The sequence below is a fragment of the Acanthaster planci genome, linkage group LG12, assembly GCF_054643075.1.
Source record: "Acanthaster planci isolate LZ-2023a linkage group LG12, COTS_SCS, whole genome shotgun sequence".
Lineage (NCBI taxonomy): Eukaryota > Metazoa > Echinodermata > Asteroidea > Valvatida > Acanthasteridae > Acanthaster > Acanthaster planci.
This window is the reverse complement of record NC_141788.1, coordinates 9,087,257-9,103,959: the sequence shown is the minus strand read 5'-3', so window position 1 is coordinate 9,103,959 and position 16,703 is coordinate 9,087,257. Positions and strand designations below refer to the sequence as shown.

At 39.7% G+C, this 16,703-nt stretch overlaps 2 long non-coding RNA genes across 5 annotated transcripts; one reads left to right on the top strand and one right to left on the bottom strand.

The window, feature by feature from the left end:
* The first annotated feature begins 129 nt into the window (after positions 1–129).
* Positions 130–10,469, top strand: LOC110985183 (uncharacterized). Of its 4 annotated transcripts, XR_015427404.1 has the most exons (6): positions 130–854; positions 1,479–1,675; positions 1,822–1,908; positions 3,160–3,260; positions 3,967–4,093; positions 5,207–10,469. It is a non-coding gene; the product is annotated as an uncharacterized LOC110985183 (long non-coding RNA). The 4 variants fall into 4 exon arrangements; XR_002598946.2 differs by lacking the exon at positions 1,479–1,675; XR_002598947.2 differs by lacking the exon at positions 1,479–1,675 and having other exon boundaries at positions 3,160–3,288.
* A 609-nt stretch (positions 10,470–11,078) lies between these two features.
* LOC110985130 (uncharacterized) lies at positions 11,079–16,138 on the bottom strand. The gene is made up of 3 exons (XR_015427405.1): positions 15,836–16,138; positions 15,222–15,363; positions 11,079–15,106 (listed from the first exon to the last, which is right to left on the bottom strand). It is a non-coding gene; the product is annotated as an uncharacterized LOC110985130 (long non-coding RNA).
* Between the last annotated feature and the right edge of the window lie 565 nt (positions 16,139–16,703).

Genomic DNA, 16,703 nt, shown 5'->3' with positions numbered 1-16,703 from the left:
GTTCTCGCAGTAAATTTTGCCAGTCAAAAGAGGGCGCTATGTGACGGCTGATTGTGCAAGATTATTGTACGCATAGGGGTGCAGACCACTAATTCAAGTGAGAATTTCTGACCAGCTCATTAGCATTAAAAGTGCCCCCTTCCACAGTATCTTTTGAAAAAAGAGATTGTTTGGCCCCCAAAATGGTGAGATTGTGTAAATCGTCGCCAGGATCAACTCCCTGGGTCTTTGAGCTTTCATATGAGGGCAGAAGGGCTGAAAACTACGGTTGAAAAATGGTCCTAAGTGCCCGAGAAAGTTGAGGGTTGCCACTTGAAAAATGGCTGCAATCAGACTTCGGAAAAATCACTTTTTGGGGGGTGATTTTGTTTGTGGGAATAATTAAAAATGTAATTGGTTAACCCACAAAAAATTGAAAAGAAATTGAAAGATAAGTGACCAGACAAGAATTTCATTTGTGTTTCAGAAATCTCAGGGATGTTGGCATGCATGCTATTGGGCCCTGAACGGTGCTGATTTTACACTGTTTTCAATGGGGCTTGAATTAGTGGACTGGACCCATAGTTAGATATACAGACCTCGTCTTTCACATAGCGCCCTCTGTTGACTGGCATAATTTACTGCGCTAAAGCGTGCATTAATTCACGAACACAGCAACAGATAGTAACGTCTTGGAACCACGACTATGCATAGCCAGGCACAGTGCGTGATGTCACTTCGCAAGACGCACACACGGCAATCAACACGTGGGTGCGGTGGGCACTTGCCTATCAGTGATGATGCTGAGCGCAGGGTAGTCATTTTAATCTTTATTTTCGCGACTTTGTGTATCACCAAGACCTACGTGATACGGAGTAAGTACAATGTTATTTTGCTTTTATTATTCCACACTTTACAGGAATAAAATTCATAGGCCTAGTCGTTGAGACCATGGAGAAAAGGACAGACCGTAATAGTAGGATCAACATTACCGCATGAATAAAAATCTTCCAAGGTAGTTTCAACTCACTTTAGCAATATACCTGTATTAAAGTACTGTGTACTGTACTGAGTTGGAAAGCCTTTGCAATTACGTCAATCTTGTACTGTATGTAGGTCTATTGACCTGATTTCAGGGGTTTTTTTGAAAGTGCAAAATAAGCGCTTTGAAAATGTACCCACAGTGAAGAAAGTAACTACTGACGTTACGCCTACTTTTCTGAAAATAGGTTTATACATGTATGTATATTTAGGGGTAATACCTGAATTTATAAACGTTGAAGAACTTCTTATATGGGATGTGGGATTGTCAGAGATTTGTTCAAGTGTGCCACAAATAGAGAACAGTCAGCCGAATTTGTGCCAATTTCTGGATGCTGCTGTTTTTGAATTTCAGGTTTTTAAATTTCATGACACCAAAATTGTTCACAGAGGTGATCAGTATTACGTATTTTAAAGATAATATTATCATTATTCACTGTAACTGAATGAATTCAAAGTTTTTCAGCAAAGAGGTTTGGCAGTGATGCATGAGGAAAGTCAAGGAAACATTGGAGAATGGCACATTAGAGACTCAACTTCATTAGGGCCAGGCCAGTGGTCTGTACCTCCGTATACATGTATGTGGCCCTACTCCTAAACTAGAAACAAGTGGAGGAAGGCTTAAACATTGGGATAAAGCTCCTGGCTGTGAAAGGTATCTTCTTGATTTTTTTGATTAATTCACCCAGTAGTTTATCATGTTCAATTTGCCCAAATGGCGAATTTCTGACCATCATGCCTGTTGGTGATCTATTTGTCATCTCGATACCATAATTTTGTTACAACTGTGATTTTCTCAAGATCTTCACTAACAGTGAACATGTACAACTCCAGACACCAGCAGATGTGGTGATCTCTGAGGACGTTAATTACTGCACACCACATTAGGTGCGTTCAACTAGCATTTATCATGTGTTTCAATGAATCTATTTTTAACATAAGAGTAGCTCCCCTTAGGCTTTCATGCCTGTAGAAGTATGTAGTATGCCAGTGCAGTCATTGCAAAAGTTTAGGGCCACTCGTACAAAGTGCATCAACCTGAAGAAAAACCAAACTTAAACCAATCAGTCATGAGTTAAACGTAATCAAATTACGTTTACTTTCAGTGTGTAACCTTGTATATTGGTCAAACAACTATTTGACTAAATTTCCATGATTTGAAATGTTAACAGTCTAATGTTTAGTGTGCCCTCCTTTTTTCTGATTACAATAGACTTTTTTCCTGATTTTTTTTTACCCATGCTGCCTTACAGACAAAATATCATATAAGACCTGCCTTTGCAAAAAATTACATTCAAATGCCGGGGTATATAGATAGCACTACTACAGTGATGTTATGTGCCATTCAATGAGACAATGCCATGCAGGCCCAGTGACAGAAATACCAACAAAATTCCAGGCGGTCTTAAACCCTTGCAAATGACTGTAGTTTAGAGTTCCCCTTCCTTGCATTTAATTTGGCCACATACATGTAGTGTGGCCATGATACTCAGTGGAGCAGATCAGCAGAGACAAGTCAACTTACATGTCATGTACTGTCCCACATAACTGGAGTGTGGTTTTCTGCTTGAGTCCTGTCTGCTAGAGTCAGTGATTGAAGTCTGAGTGTACATGTACATGTGTTCTTATAAGTTCTGTTTGACACACTGTGCTGGTGAATGCTAAAAAAGCCGGGTTATTTTGGAGCATGTGACTTGTCACAGCTGGCACTGTGACTTGGCCGTCCAGTGCTTCATTTTGTAAAAATAAGGTGCCCTCAATCCAACATATTGTTTTGTTATGATGGTCATTTGAAGTTCAAGACCGCACACACTGTGTGTGCTGGCCCGCTTATGTGTTCAGTACATTCATTGAGCACGGCAGTGGAGAAGTATAAAATTGGGGCTGATCTGTGATTCCACGGTCCCTCGCTGCTCTTTTTTTGTTAAACTTTCGTTCATGGTTTTCAAGTCTTATTTAATTTTTCAGTATGGTCATTTTTGTAAAGGGTTGATCATTTGGGGGGGGGGGTTTTGATACTTACATGTACATGGAATTGGTGCGGGAGTCCCTATTGATTCAGTTCCCAGCAACGTTGCCGTTGAAGATTCTTCAGTTAGTTTGAGTTTCTCTTATTGTGATAGCTTGCTATTTTTCCAGGTCTGCCTTGTAATCAAATGAACCCTATACGCCTGCATTCCATTGGCACACTTTGATGCTGGACCCCACACCTGCATACACACCTGGCAGCTGGCAATCAGGTAAGAGATAACTGGATGATGGAGACATGTAAGTCTGGATATGACGTCATGCTCATGTACATGTTCATGTAATTAACACCTGCTGACCCTTCTGATTTAATTGCAATTAGGCAGCTGCAGTGGCTTCACCCTCCAACCATGAAATGGAAAAAAAAAGGGGAAGAAATTTTTTAAAGAGGGGGGGACTGCGTGGGGTGGAAAGCAATGGAAGGTGTTGGGTCACTGTGTGTGTGGGAGGGGGAGGTAACGTTTCCCCTCCCCTGTAGGGTCAGGAAGATCAGGCATAAATTGAATAATGTATCTGCTTGAGCTGAAAATCTTTCCTTATTCAAAATAAAGTTGAAGTTGCCACGTAAGTAAGTGCAACCATCAAAAAAAAGGAAGGTTCTGTGTTAATTTCTGTTGTCTTAGAGAACTAAATTAAAAACCAAAGAGATTGCACAGTGCCGGATGTTATACACTTGGTAGACAAAATGACAAATGTTTTTTGGCTGAGAACATAACCGACGGTAAACCTGTCTTGGGGTAAAAAATTCCCCCCCCAAAATTTACTGATGAAAGCCACATTTTTGAATCTTTGAACAGTCTGTTTGCAGCTCTTTAAAGATAACAACATGAAAATGAATATTTGTCTTGTGAAAAGAAAATTTTTAATTATAAGTGGGTGAATTAGTTAAATCATTTTATGATTATTTTAATTTCACAGATCAAGCCCTTTATTGTCATAATATCTGCTCTTGGAACATTGATGAAGGTCCAAGCAAGATGGTCAGATTGTGGAATCAAAGAGGGCCAGCAGTCTACAACCTTTAGAAAAGGAGTTTAAAAAAATGGTAAAAACTGCATGTATCACTTTGCAAATACTGACCTTGACCCTAACCCTGCCAGATGCGGCATACTGCAGCAGATTTAAAGTCTGATGCACCATAGCCGTGTTCCCATTGGACGTTTTCTTCTGCGGGTACATGGAAACTTACCGCGACTTCCCTTCGCGTCAATCTACCGTGCATTCCGCCCACATGGACTTTTTAACCGTAATGGAATGTTTATTCGCTGTGTTAGGCCTAATAAGACCAGCTGATTACATTGCCTACAGTGTGCAAATCATGATGAAATCGGCAAAATTTGACCAAAACAAAGATAAAATCAGATGAATTCGGCCAAATCTACCACAAAGACGAACTTGTACAGGAAAAGCCCTGTATACAATGTGTATATAGCCATATCTGGGTACGCCTCAGTGTGTGTGCACGGCATGCTGCTGTACTTTATGCATGGAGCTGGAGGCTGGGACCCATACAACCATTTTCTCTGTGTAGGCAGTAGTCTGGTTCGTATGATTAGCATGGTCGCGGTCAATCTACATTGTACTTGAACTGTTCCCAGTGGACTTTTTGCACCCCTGCTAAATTACCGTGGCTGCATGGAAATCTTCCACAACCCTTTTCGGCCTGTTATTTATTTTTACATTATGATCGCAGTAAGTTGACAGGGTACCACGTGTTCCCATTGGATTTAATTTTGTAATTCTACAGGAAAGTTGTACTAAGTTAACAAAAAAAGTCAGATGGGCCTTTTAATGCGCGGGGCAATCAATGGCAGCCAAATGAACTGGTCATGTTGAGAAAATGGAGTCTCACATGAGACATGTAGTCTCATTGAACAATGCCACTGTTGGATCTTGTAGTGGCAGACTCCCAGGCTGTTTGGCCGTGGGGAGAGTTGACCTGTACGATCTTGCCACCCAGGGCAAGCAAATTACTTTGACAAATGATGCAGACTGACGTGTCTGGCAGGGTTTCTAGCCAAACCACCCTGAACAGTCAGGGTTATATATTGTGCTTGTTTTAATTATGAAAATGGCTTTGGAATTATTCATATTAATTGACAGAAATGAGGCTTTTCTATTTCTCCAGTCCAGTAGTTAACTCTTTCTTTATTGTTAGGGCAAGTGGATAGAAGCAGAGATGGTAGTGAGAGTGGAAGAAACCTGTGCTGTCCATCCAGGAGAAGTCTGTCTTCTGCAGTGACTGTAAGATGTCTTTTCAAGCATTGAAGATGATATTGAGGCCATACTTTGATGTCACAGAGAGATGCACAAAGTAACGTCAAGGCAATATTGAAGATTTCAAATACAGACACTCAAGCCAGTAGGGGTCCTAAGATATTACCTGAACCAAATCACTTTCAGGGTTGGCAACTTAACAATCACCATTGTGCAGTCAATTGTGTGTGTTCATTTGACCCTCAAAGAACCAGGGAGTAGATCTGGCCCCTCGAGATTTTGACTGATATCGCCACAGTACAATAGTCCAACCTTGAGGAGTTGTTCAGTAACTCTTTTGTGGTCTTTCTGACATTAGTTCTGTGAAAATTGCACATGCATGTATCTTTCTCGTTACAAGCACCTCTTTTTCCTGAAAGAAAAAGCAAAAAAACCAAAAAAGACCCACAAGTCTGGTCCAAGCCAATTTGGCTCGTCAGGCCGGTGTTTATTGCGGTTTCCTTGGCATGAAATGACTGAGAATATTTCTTTTTCCCCCTGGATGGGATGCCAGTCCAACACAAGTTGCTTCCCACACTAATACTGGTACCCATTTATACTCCTATGTGGAGAGGGGCAAGCAGGGGTGAGGTGGCTTGCCAAGGGCCACAACATACTGCCAGCAGCTGGATTCGAACCTCCAACCCTATGATTGGAAGCCACAAACCCTAAACACTTGGTCACATGAAAGAGGTCAGCCATATTTGTAAAAAATTTTTATGAGCCCAGCCTTTAGTTTCATAAAGCAGCTTTTTACAGTCACTTTGACAGCAGTTCTGTGAAAATCACACAAACTGTTCTCATGCAGCACCCACTTTCCCGAAACAGGTCGACCAAAAAAACGTACCTGCACTTTCAATTGCTGTGCTGAGTGCACACAGTGTCTGGTACACTTGTAACCTTCAACTTCAAATGATCAAATCAACTATAAGTTCTATGTCAGATTGATTTGAAACTCCACATCTGTATTGATTAGGAGTGTTTTACATGCACACCGAGTGTTGAAAAAAATCGGGCTTGGGACAGCCAAGATCTCGGCTGTGATATGGTACAAAATAGCCTGCCAACTTCAGGGTTAACACTGGCATAAAATTGACAGAACTTGATGACATTTATTGGTTTTTCCTGGCACTCCTGACAGGAGGAATTTCCTTTGTGTTTGTTTAATGGCACAATGGTTATGGAAAAAGGAAAAAGAACTGAACACTGCCTTAATGGCACACTGGTAACGGAAAGAGGAAAAAAGAACTGAACTCTGCCTTAATGGTACAGTGGTAACGGAAAGAGGAAAAAAAGAACTGAACACTGCCTTAATGGCACAGAGGTAATGGAAAGAGGAAAAAAAGAACTGAACACTGCCTGAATGGCACAGTGGTAATGGAAAGAGGAAAAAAAGAACTGAACACTGCCTTAATGGTACAATGGTAATGGAAAGAGGAAAAAAGAACTGAACACTGCCTGAATGGCACAGTGGTAATGGAAAGAGGAAAAAAAGAACTGAACACTGCCTTAATGGCACAGTGGTAATGGAAAGAGGAAAAAAGAACTGAACACTGCCTTAATGGCACAGTGGTAATGGAAAGAGGAAAAAAGAACTGAACACTGCCTTAATGGCACACTGGTAATGGAAAGAGGAAAAAAGAACTGAACACTGCCTTAATGGCAGAGTGGTAATGGAAAGAGGAAAAAAGAACTGAACACTGCCTTAATGGCACAGTGGTAATGGAAAGAGGAAACAAAGAACTGAACACTGCCTTAATGGCACAGTGGTAATGGAAAGAGGAAAAAAGAACTGAACACTGCCTTAATGGCACAATGGTAATGGAAAGAGGAAAAAAGAACTGAACACTGCCTTAATGGCACAATGGTAATGGAAAGAGGAAAAAAGAATTGAACACTGCCTTAATGGCACAATGGTAATGGAAAGAGGAAAAAAGAACTGAACATTGCCTTAATGGCACAGTGGTAATGGAAAGAGGAAAAAAGAACTGAACACTGCCTTAATGGCAGAGTGGTAATGGAAAGAGGAAAAAAGAACTGAACACTGCCTTAATGGCACAATGGTAATGGAAAGAGGAAAAAAGAACTGAACATTGCCTTAATGGCACAGTGGTAATGGAAAGAGGAAAAAAGAACTGAACACTGCCTTAATGGCAGAGTGGTAATGGAAAGAGGAAAAAAGAACTGAACACTGCCTTAATGGCAGAGTGGTAATGGAAAGAGGAAAAAAAGAACTGAACACTGCCTTAATGGCAGAGTGGTAATGGAAAGAGGAAAAAAGAACTGAACACTGCCTTAATGGCAGAGTGGTAATGGAAAGAGGAAAAAAGAACTGAACACTGCCTTAATGGCAGAGTGGTAATGGAAAGAGGAAAAAAGAACTGAACACTGCCTTAATGGCAGAGTGGTAATGGAAAGAGGAAAAAAAGAACTGAACGCTGCCTGAATGGCACAATGGTAATGGAAAGAGGAAAAAAGAACTGAACACTGCCTTAATGGCACAATGGTAATGGAAAGAGGAAAAAAGAATTGAACACTGCCTTAATGGCAGAGTGGTAATGGAAAGAGGAAAAAAGAACTGAACACTGCCTTAATGGCACAGTGGTAATGGAAAGAGGAAAAAAGAACTGAACACTGCCTTAATGGCAGAGTGGTAATGGAAAGAGGAAAAAAGAACTGAACACTGCCTTAATGGCAGAGTGGTAATGGAAAGAGGAAAAAAAGAACTGAACACTGCCTTAATGGCACAATGGTAATGGAAAGAGGAAAAAAGAACTGAACACTGCCTTAATGGCAGAGTGGTAATGGAAAGAGGAAAAAAGAACTGAACACTGCCTTAATGGCAGAGTGGTAATGGAAAGAGGAAAAAAAGAACTGAACACTGCCTTAATGGCAGAGTGGTAATGGAAAGAGGAAAAAAGAACTGAACACTGCCTTAATGGCAGAGTGGTAATGGAAAGAGGAAAAAAGAACTGAACACTGCCTTAATGGCAGAGTGGTAATGGAAAGAGGAAAAAAGAACTGAACACTGCCTTAATGGCAGAGTGGTAATGGAAAGAGGAAAAAAAGAACTGAACGCTGCCTGAATGGCACAATGGTAATGGAAAGAGGAAAAAAGAACTGAACACTGCCTTAATGGCACAATGGTAATGGAAAGAGGAAAAAAAGAACTGAACACTGCCTTAATGGCAGAGTGGTAATGGAAAGAGGAAAAAAGAACTGAACACTGCCTTAATGGCACAGTGGTAATGGAAAGAGGAAAAAAAGAACTGAACGCTGCCTGAATGGCACAGAGGTAATGGAAAGAGGAAAAAAAGAACTGAACACTGCCTTAATGGCACAGAGGTAATGGAAAGAGGAAAAAAGAACTGAACACTGCCTTAATGGCACAATGGTAATGGAAAGAGGAAAAAAGAACTGAACACTGCCTTAATGGCACAATGGTAATGGAAAGAGGAAAAAAGAACTGAACACTGCCTTAATGGCACAATGGTAATGGAAAGAGGAAAAAAGAATTGAACACTGCCTTAATGGCAGAGTGGTAATGGAAAGAGGAAAAAAGAACTGAACACTGCCTTAATGGCACACTGGTAATGGAAAGAGGAAAAAAGAACTGAACACTGCCTTAATGGCAGAGTGGTAATGGAAAGAGGAAAAAAAGAACTGAACACTGCCTTAATGGCAGAGTGGTAATGGAAAGAGGAAAAAAAGAACTGAACGCTGCCTGAATGGCACAATGGTAATGGAAAGAGGAAAAAAGAACTGAACACTGCCTTAATGGCACAGAGGTAATGGAAAGAGGAAAAAAAGAACTGAACACTGCCTTAATGGCACAATGGTAATGGAAAGAGGAAAAAAGAACTGAACACTGCCTTAATGGCACAATGGTAATGGAAAGAGGAAAAAAGAACTGAACACTGCCTTAATGGCACAGAGGTAATGGAAAGAGGAAAAAAGAACTGAACACTGCCTTAATGGCACAATGGTAATGGAAAGAGGAAAAAAGAACTGAACACTGCCTTAATGGCACAGAGGTAATGGAAAGAGGAAAAAAGAACTGAACACTGCCTTAATGGCACAGTGGTAATGGAAAGAGGAAAAAAGAACTGAACACTGCCTTAATGGCACAGTGGTAATGGAAAGAGGAAAAAAGAACTGAACACTGCCTTAATGGCACAGTGGTAATGGAAAGAGGAAAAAAGAACTGAACACTGCCTTAATGGCACAGTGGTAATGGAAAGAGGAAAAAAAGAACTGAACACTGCCTTAATGGCACAGTGGTAATGGAAAGAGGAACAAAAGAACTGAATGCTACCTTTATTCCCTGCTTTACATTGCAGCAGTAGCGCCCCCACTCATCCAGAAAAGCTGACAAATTTTAATGTTTATAGCAAGATACCGAAAATTGTGAAATATTCTCTAAATTGAAAAATTCCGAGGACCTGACAGTTGAATTTTTGGTGACAGGCTGGGTGGGGAGCTTATGCCCTCTACGAATGTTGAAACGTTCAAGCACAGGCTACTCCCTAGGATAAAACAAAATCCATACAAGTGTGATTCTTTCGCCATTGACCGCAATTTGTAGATGGATACACCTGTTCTGATGCATATGTAAATCTAGCTTGAATATATTCTTGAGGTTGGTTTTCCTCAAGTGTTGACTGCAGGGTTTGTTAGAGCTGGGGGGAGGGACTTACACACTCCCCTGGTTCTTTTTATCACCGTTAATTCTATTTGTTTTTAATGATATGGTGCTTTGGCATTACATTGTTATGATGTTTAATAGTCATTGTCTTTTATTTTTTTATATTGATTTTCCTACTGGTGCATGCATATTGGAATATTTCTATACTTATTGTGTTGTATATTTTAATATAACTTTATTTAGTTGCATATTATTTTTGACTATTTCAATATTATTAGATGGCCCATTGAAAATCATCTGTTTTTTTATATGACATGGTTACCATCTGTAAATAAAGGTACTATTCTATAAAACCGAACATTTGGAAGTGTAAATATAGGAAGGTTTGCAGATATGTTTGACTTAAAGTACACTGAAATACATGTACATGCAAGGTCTGAATATTTTATGTCTTCTGTTTTCATATTGAATTTTATTTAAATATATGCAAATGTGCTGTGCCCTCTGACTTTTTTGAAATTGCGCAATCCTAACCTTTAAATATAAGTTCCGAAATGATATCTATCAAGAGGCAATTGGCCTGGTGGTTAGCTAGCTGGCTGCCAGGCCAGGGGATCCCGGTTCAAATCCCGGAGTCCCCGGAAAAGGAGGTTTTTTTTTTTTTTTTTTTTTTTTTTACTAAGTTTTTTAACAAAATTGTGCATGCCCACCTGGAATTGAACCCAGGCCCTTGTGCATAGCAGTTAGTGTCCTTAACCGCTATGCCACGGCACTTACTTGAAAAAATGTGCTCGTTTCTAAATCTTAAACCTTCCATTGTTTGGACTTAGAATATTTTTCAGCCAAACTGTGTACTGGAGATGGGCAAGGGTGGAAGTCCCAGGGCCTAGAAGTCTGAGAGCTGATAGGAAGGGTAGAGTGGATGGCTTAGGGCTTGGGACTATCAGTATTAGAGCTCTGAGGATCCCATGGGGTTGAATTAAGGACATGGCTTCTTCATGTGCCATATTGCTTTTGGGTTTAATGTAGCCCTTATAAGATTGAGACTAAAGGCTCCAAGAGGGAACTTTATCTAAGGAGCTTGGAATACGTTTAAAGACTGGCAGGGCTTCCATGTAGGAGGCTGTAATGTAAAATCTGAAGATGGAAACAGATGTACCGTAAACTCTGGCAGTGTGAAACGGTCCAGATCAGGAGAAGGGTTAAGTGGCAAAGTACTACAGTTTTACAAATAGATATACATGTACAAACAAGTTGTTCATGTCGTGCTAATTTAAATAAATGAGCATTTATTTCACTTGCAAATAGAAATTGACTGGTTATAGCAATAAATGGTGATTATTTTACATACACACAAAGCATTTTTGCAAGGTAATATTTTCAGATGAAACAAATTTCACAGAGTAAGGAAGGCCCTTCAGAGAGTGTTTTCAAATATTACATTTTTGCAGTAATGACCTTTCAGTACTGAGCCAACAATTCACAACTTCCAGTTTTGTGATAATTTTAAGTGAAAGACTTTTTTCTAATGGCAATTCTCTGGCAATGTGGATGTACAACTTGGACAATACAAACTGCACATAGAATTTTGTCCCAGGAAAAGCTTATAAAGAACAAAGAAATTGACTGGAGTGGGACCTGCGACCTCTGGAACACCGTACCAGTGCTCTACCAACTGAGCTATCCAGCCCTATGTCGGTGGTTCTTCCATTTGTCAATATCTCTGTTCGGGGGGCGAACTTGTTAAAAGTGAGCTTCAGAACAGCCACTGAGTTGACTAAAACAGTGCTGGTATTTTGGCTGCCTGAATGGGAACACCATTCAATAGTTACAAGCTTTTAGTTCTCAAAAGAAGTAGCATCAAAGCAGAAGTACATGTATAGCATCTTGATAACTTGAATGTAAACATGAATATTTTAAAATGTGCATTAATACATGTATGAAAAGAAACAAAATTAAAGGCGAACAATAGTCTTTCTTCCAAAGCAAACTGATCAATTGTCTATTCAATTTACAGAGTACCTCTCTAAGTCATGAATAATTTGGATGTAAGTACAGTAGGCTTCCTAAGTTTCTGTGCACGTTTACTGAACATCACAAATTTTCTTTAAAGAAAAGAAATTAGGACTGATGACAGTCATTCAAAAGTTAAGATGTCAATTAACTCCGAAATACGAGCAGCCATGTTGTGAGCCCACAGCAAAACAAACAGCTGTACAAGAGAATCTGTTTTACATGAACAAGAACACACACATATGTATGTGTAACACCTGACATTTCAACACAGGAAATACCACCCTCTTTTTTCTGCAAATGGCACTCTTTCTGTTTGGGCAAATAGTGCCCAATTTTGCCGGGAATTTTTCCCCATCTTGGAACAGTTTTTGTAGCTCCGTGGTATCACTGAAACTGCAATAGTTTGAGAGGTACATGTATGCTACACCAAGCACGTTGTGTATGGATCCTGCGCTGTTCATTATAGCAGCATTAATGTACTCTATACCAATATACACTAACAAATTAAAGGATCAGACGTTTGTCTTTGAAAACTTCAGCCAGGTGTATACTTCATGGACTGTACTTATTGTACACTGAAGCTCATGTTCATGCTTGGTTGAGCACCACAGAATGTGAGACAATGCAATTGGTTAGTCTTGTTTCAGAGCCCAATTAGCTGGAAGGGTAAAAAAACATTTGAGTGATGCATTAAATGCTCAGGTATTACACATCTTCAAAATGGCCACCTTTCACTCTCTTTGCACGTATATTAAGGATGGGATGACTGTGAGGCAAGGGGATGAGAGACTGGGTGTGTCTTAGAGAGTTGGGGGGGGGTTACAATGACATGAATGAGACTGGCCAGTACTATAAAAACCCTATTGTGGTAAAATGATGTACACGTATGTGTCTCACTTCAGGACATTTTGAGATAAAGTGACTGAAATATTGGACCTCGTACCATTTCATTCTAACCTCTTACTGATATCATTCTAACCCATAAACAGTGCCCTCGCATCAATCTAACTTATAAATAGCGCCCTCACATTACTTGGTTCAAACTCAGTTTTTTATACATCATTTTCAGGGCCGTAAAGGACCTGGACAAGGTGATGATCAAAGTTTTTTTTTTCAGCGTCGTGAGACTTCAGTAGTCTGTAGCAGAAATTTCTTGTTTTGATGCCAGAAAATAGCCAAACTAAATGACTCATATTTTGCGATGTGAATACCATTTGTTGAAATTATTATTCACTACCTATGATCCTTTGAATAGTGTACAAATGCAGATAGACTTGCTCCATCACTAAGGTGGAAGCAAGGAACTGCATCTCTGAGAAGATTGAGTCCTTTCCTTGCCTTTTTGTGAATCAATGCCTAAGATTCTGATGAGGATCCCTCATGCAATCTTGGAAACTGTTCCTCCTCAGTGATGGAGGCAAGGACTGGCATCTATCTGAGTTACTTCCTCTCCTTGACATTCTCACGAATCATCTCTGTGAAGTCCCATAGGATTTTGTCCTCCATCTTCCTTCTCTCCAGGATGAAGGAGGCGAGGGCGCTCTTCTCATCAGCATCATAGTCTGCTTCTCCTGGGGCATACCCACAGCTTTAATATGAAGGGGTCTGGGGAAGAAATTAATCACAAAAGGAACTAAATAGCAGCAGAAATTGAGACATTTCTTAAAAATTTATAAGATCCTTGTTCACTTCTTATTTTTACACCTTTTATTTCATTAAAAAACTATTCGTGTCTATTGCTTTTCATCCATTTTCATGTTAGAAAATGAACTATGACAAGAGGATTCCTCTGACACTGCTGACCCATTACTTCAGAAAGCATTTGTGATTTGTACTCTGTCAAAAATATTTTTTCAGACACCCCTTTAGGGTTTAGTGAATCAAAAAGTGACATTTTTAAACACTTAAAATTGTGTTTCCCTTTCCTAACAAGTGAGGGCGATGTTTTACAGTAATACTGTAACGTCAATCAGGGAGAACCCCAAAACTAAAATATCTATGGACCAACAGCTCCTACAGAAATCAACGATTGATACCGAAAGTGTGGGCAGAAATATTTCAACAGTGTGCACAAGTTTGTTCAGTTGGATACAAATCAGAAATTTTGGATAGTGACTGAAAGTACTGTTAAGAGTTTACAACGTGGTCCCTTTTTGTGTTTTCGTTCAATATTTGTCAAAATTAAGGTAGATCCTTCTTTAAATAAGAGCTCTGAACACTTAAATTTTTGTCCATATTAATCGCTCACTTTCAAAAAGCCTAAACAAATCCCCATAATGTATTTGATTTTAATTTTTTGACTTTTTTGGAAATGTTTTGGAAACACAGTTCTCAGTGTTCTATCTGATAAAACTTGATAAACTATATTAAATTTGCTTTTCAAAATATTCACTAAACAGGGATGTCATGAATTTATCTGAATTTCACCTAATGTGCACCTTGGCTCCTACTAATGGCTTGTAATAATGGGCAACATTATGAGGAAGAAAAATTGAACTGCGCCGGGTTAGAACTTTAATGAAAAGACCAACAGGGCCAAATAATGTTCGATGGACAATTGCCACAGTTGCCCTCAATCCTTTTCTTTGATGTAGAGCAGTGCTGCACAGAAAATCATGAAACCCCAGGGAACAAGGCAGCCATTTGCTCATGGTTATTAAACATTGAGCACCCTGTACAAGGACAAATGGGTTAAAAGTACTGTACAGTCTATCATTTGCAGTTATCCAAAAGGTATCCAAATTTGTTGTTGAAAAGCACACTTGGTTTAGATAGAGGACTAAATTCTGTGAGAAACTCCTTTCCAGCAAACAGTCATCATGAAGAAACAATGATTTCAATCAGGCACCTTCTCAATTTTTTGAGAAGGTGCCTGCTGGTGTCTGCCTGTTCAAACACTAGCAGTTTCTGTCATATCATCAGTTCAGTTCAAGGTGTAGCTGCATTTGACTGAACATGAGAATGTTTCCCAGATGCTGAATTCAGACACAATGTAAAACACGACTTAGCAACTTTTGATCTGAAATCTAAGTCCTAGAATAGTTTTCTCAAAATATGGAGCATTCACCTATTAAGCTGAAACTTCATCTTCATCAGGTTTGTTCTTGTGTTCCCTTCTTTAGATTTTGAGTAATTTTGTTGCTGCAAAGGAAAACAATCCACAAAAGACAAATGGTGGGGACTGTACCTTTAAACAAATTGTTGCGACAACCAAAAGCATGACTATACTACTGACGTAAAACAAGAGATGGCTTACTCTACTAGGGCTGTGAAGCCAGAAGATGAACCAACGGGCAGGGGACCAACCATGCTGTTATCACCTTACTCTATCAGGCCAGTGATGCCAGAAAATGAGCCCACAGAAAGGCGACTAATATGCTGCTATCATCTTTTAACACCTGGTAAAAATACAGTAATAAAAAGGGAGCAGTTATGTCTGTATGCATTGTAATAAATGTACTTTAGTTTGAGCATGACTCCAGGAGAGTTGTGGATTTTACGGCGATGTCCAAAAGGTGTTGCTAAGGCCTGATGATTAAAGCCACAAGTGGCTTCAGTCATTTGCCACGGACTTATGTAATTCTGTCAGCCTAAGCCGGCTGATTTGGAAAAGGTCCATCTTCAGCCAGTTGATACATGTACAAACAACAGGAGGTAACCCATGTCCTGCTTTCTCAACTCAACAAAATGTGAAAACTCTGGCTGCATGAGTGGAAATTTCTTGAAGAACTTCTGAATTTTACCCTAAAGAGCTAGGGGAGGGGAGAGGCAATCTACCTCCCTTTAACATATTTTCCAGAAGCCTTCTGGATTTTTTTGAATAACTCCTTTTGGTCATTCTGACACCATTTTTGTGAAAATCCAACATACCGTTCTCGCACAGCACTATTTTTTCTGAGAGGTCAACCAAGAACGTATTCTTTTCCGGATCCGCTGCCATTCCCAACTTCCAAGTGACTGTCAAACCTATTAAAACAGATTGAGATAAAACTTATTTATTTGTACAGGTATTGAGAAGGGATGTCATACATCCATGGTCTCAAGGACTAGGCCTGTGAATTTTATTCTTGTAAAGTGTGTAGAATAATAAAAGCAAAATCAATTGTTACTCCATCAATGTCATCACTGTGACGTATAGGTGTGCCAGCGATTCCACACAAAGTCGGAAAAATAAACCCACTTGTTGTTTGCAGTGTGTCTGTCCATAGTCGGTCCACCATATATCTTGTGTTCGGTCAATATTTTCGATATCGCAATGCAGCATGAGTCTTGCGTATAGTAACTTCATGCAGGGGATGCCTGGCTTATAGTCACAGGAAAAAAAAAGGAAAGGGAAAAGGGCGCTGGGCATGAGGGAGGAGGCAAAATGAAAAGAAATTTTTTAAGGAAGCAAAAACCAGGCCACAAGCCTTAAAAAGGCGTCCGCTTTCTATCAGCGAGGATTTTTTTCAAAGGGTTGACTGAAATGAGAAATCAGTAGTGTGGGGAAGTATGCGAAACTCTTTTTTACACAACACCCTAGTTATGATCTCGGCTGTGGAATTTTTTAGAGGGATTGAAAATCTGACATTTTAATGGGAAAAGCTTCCACGAGGCGTGAAGACTAGTCACTATCTGGAAAACGATTTTTCCTATAGGAAAGTACGTGGTGTTTTCTGAGACAGTTGTGTCATTAAAAAATCCCAACACTAGATTAAAATAAGACTTTATGCCATCATGAATATCTTTCATAAGTGCA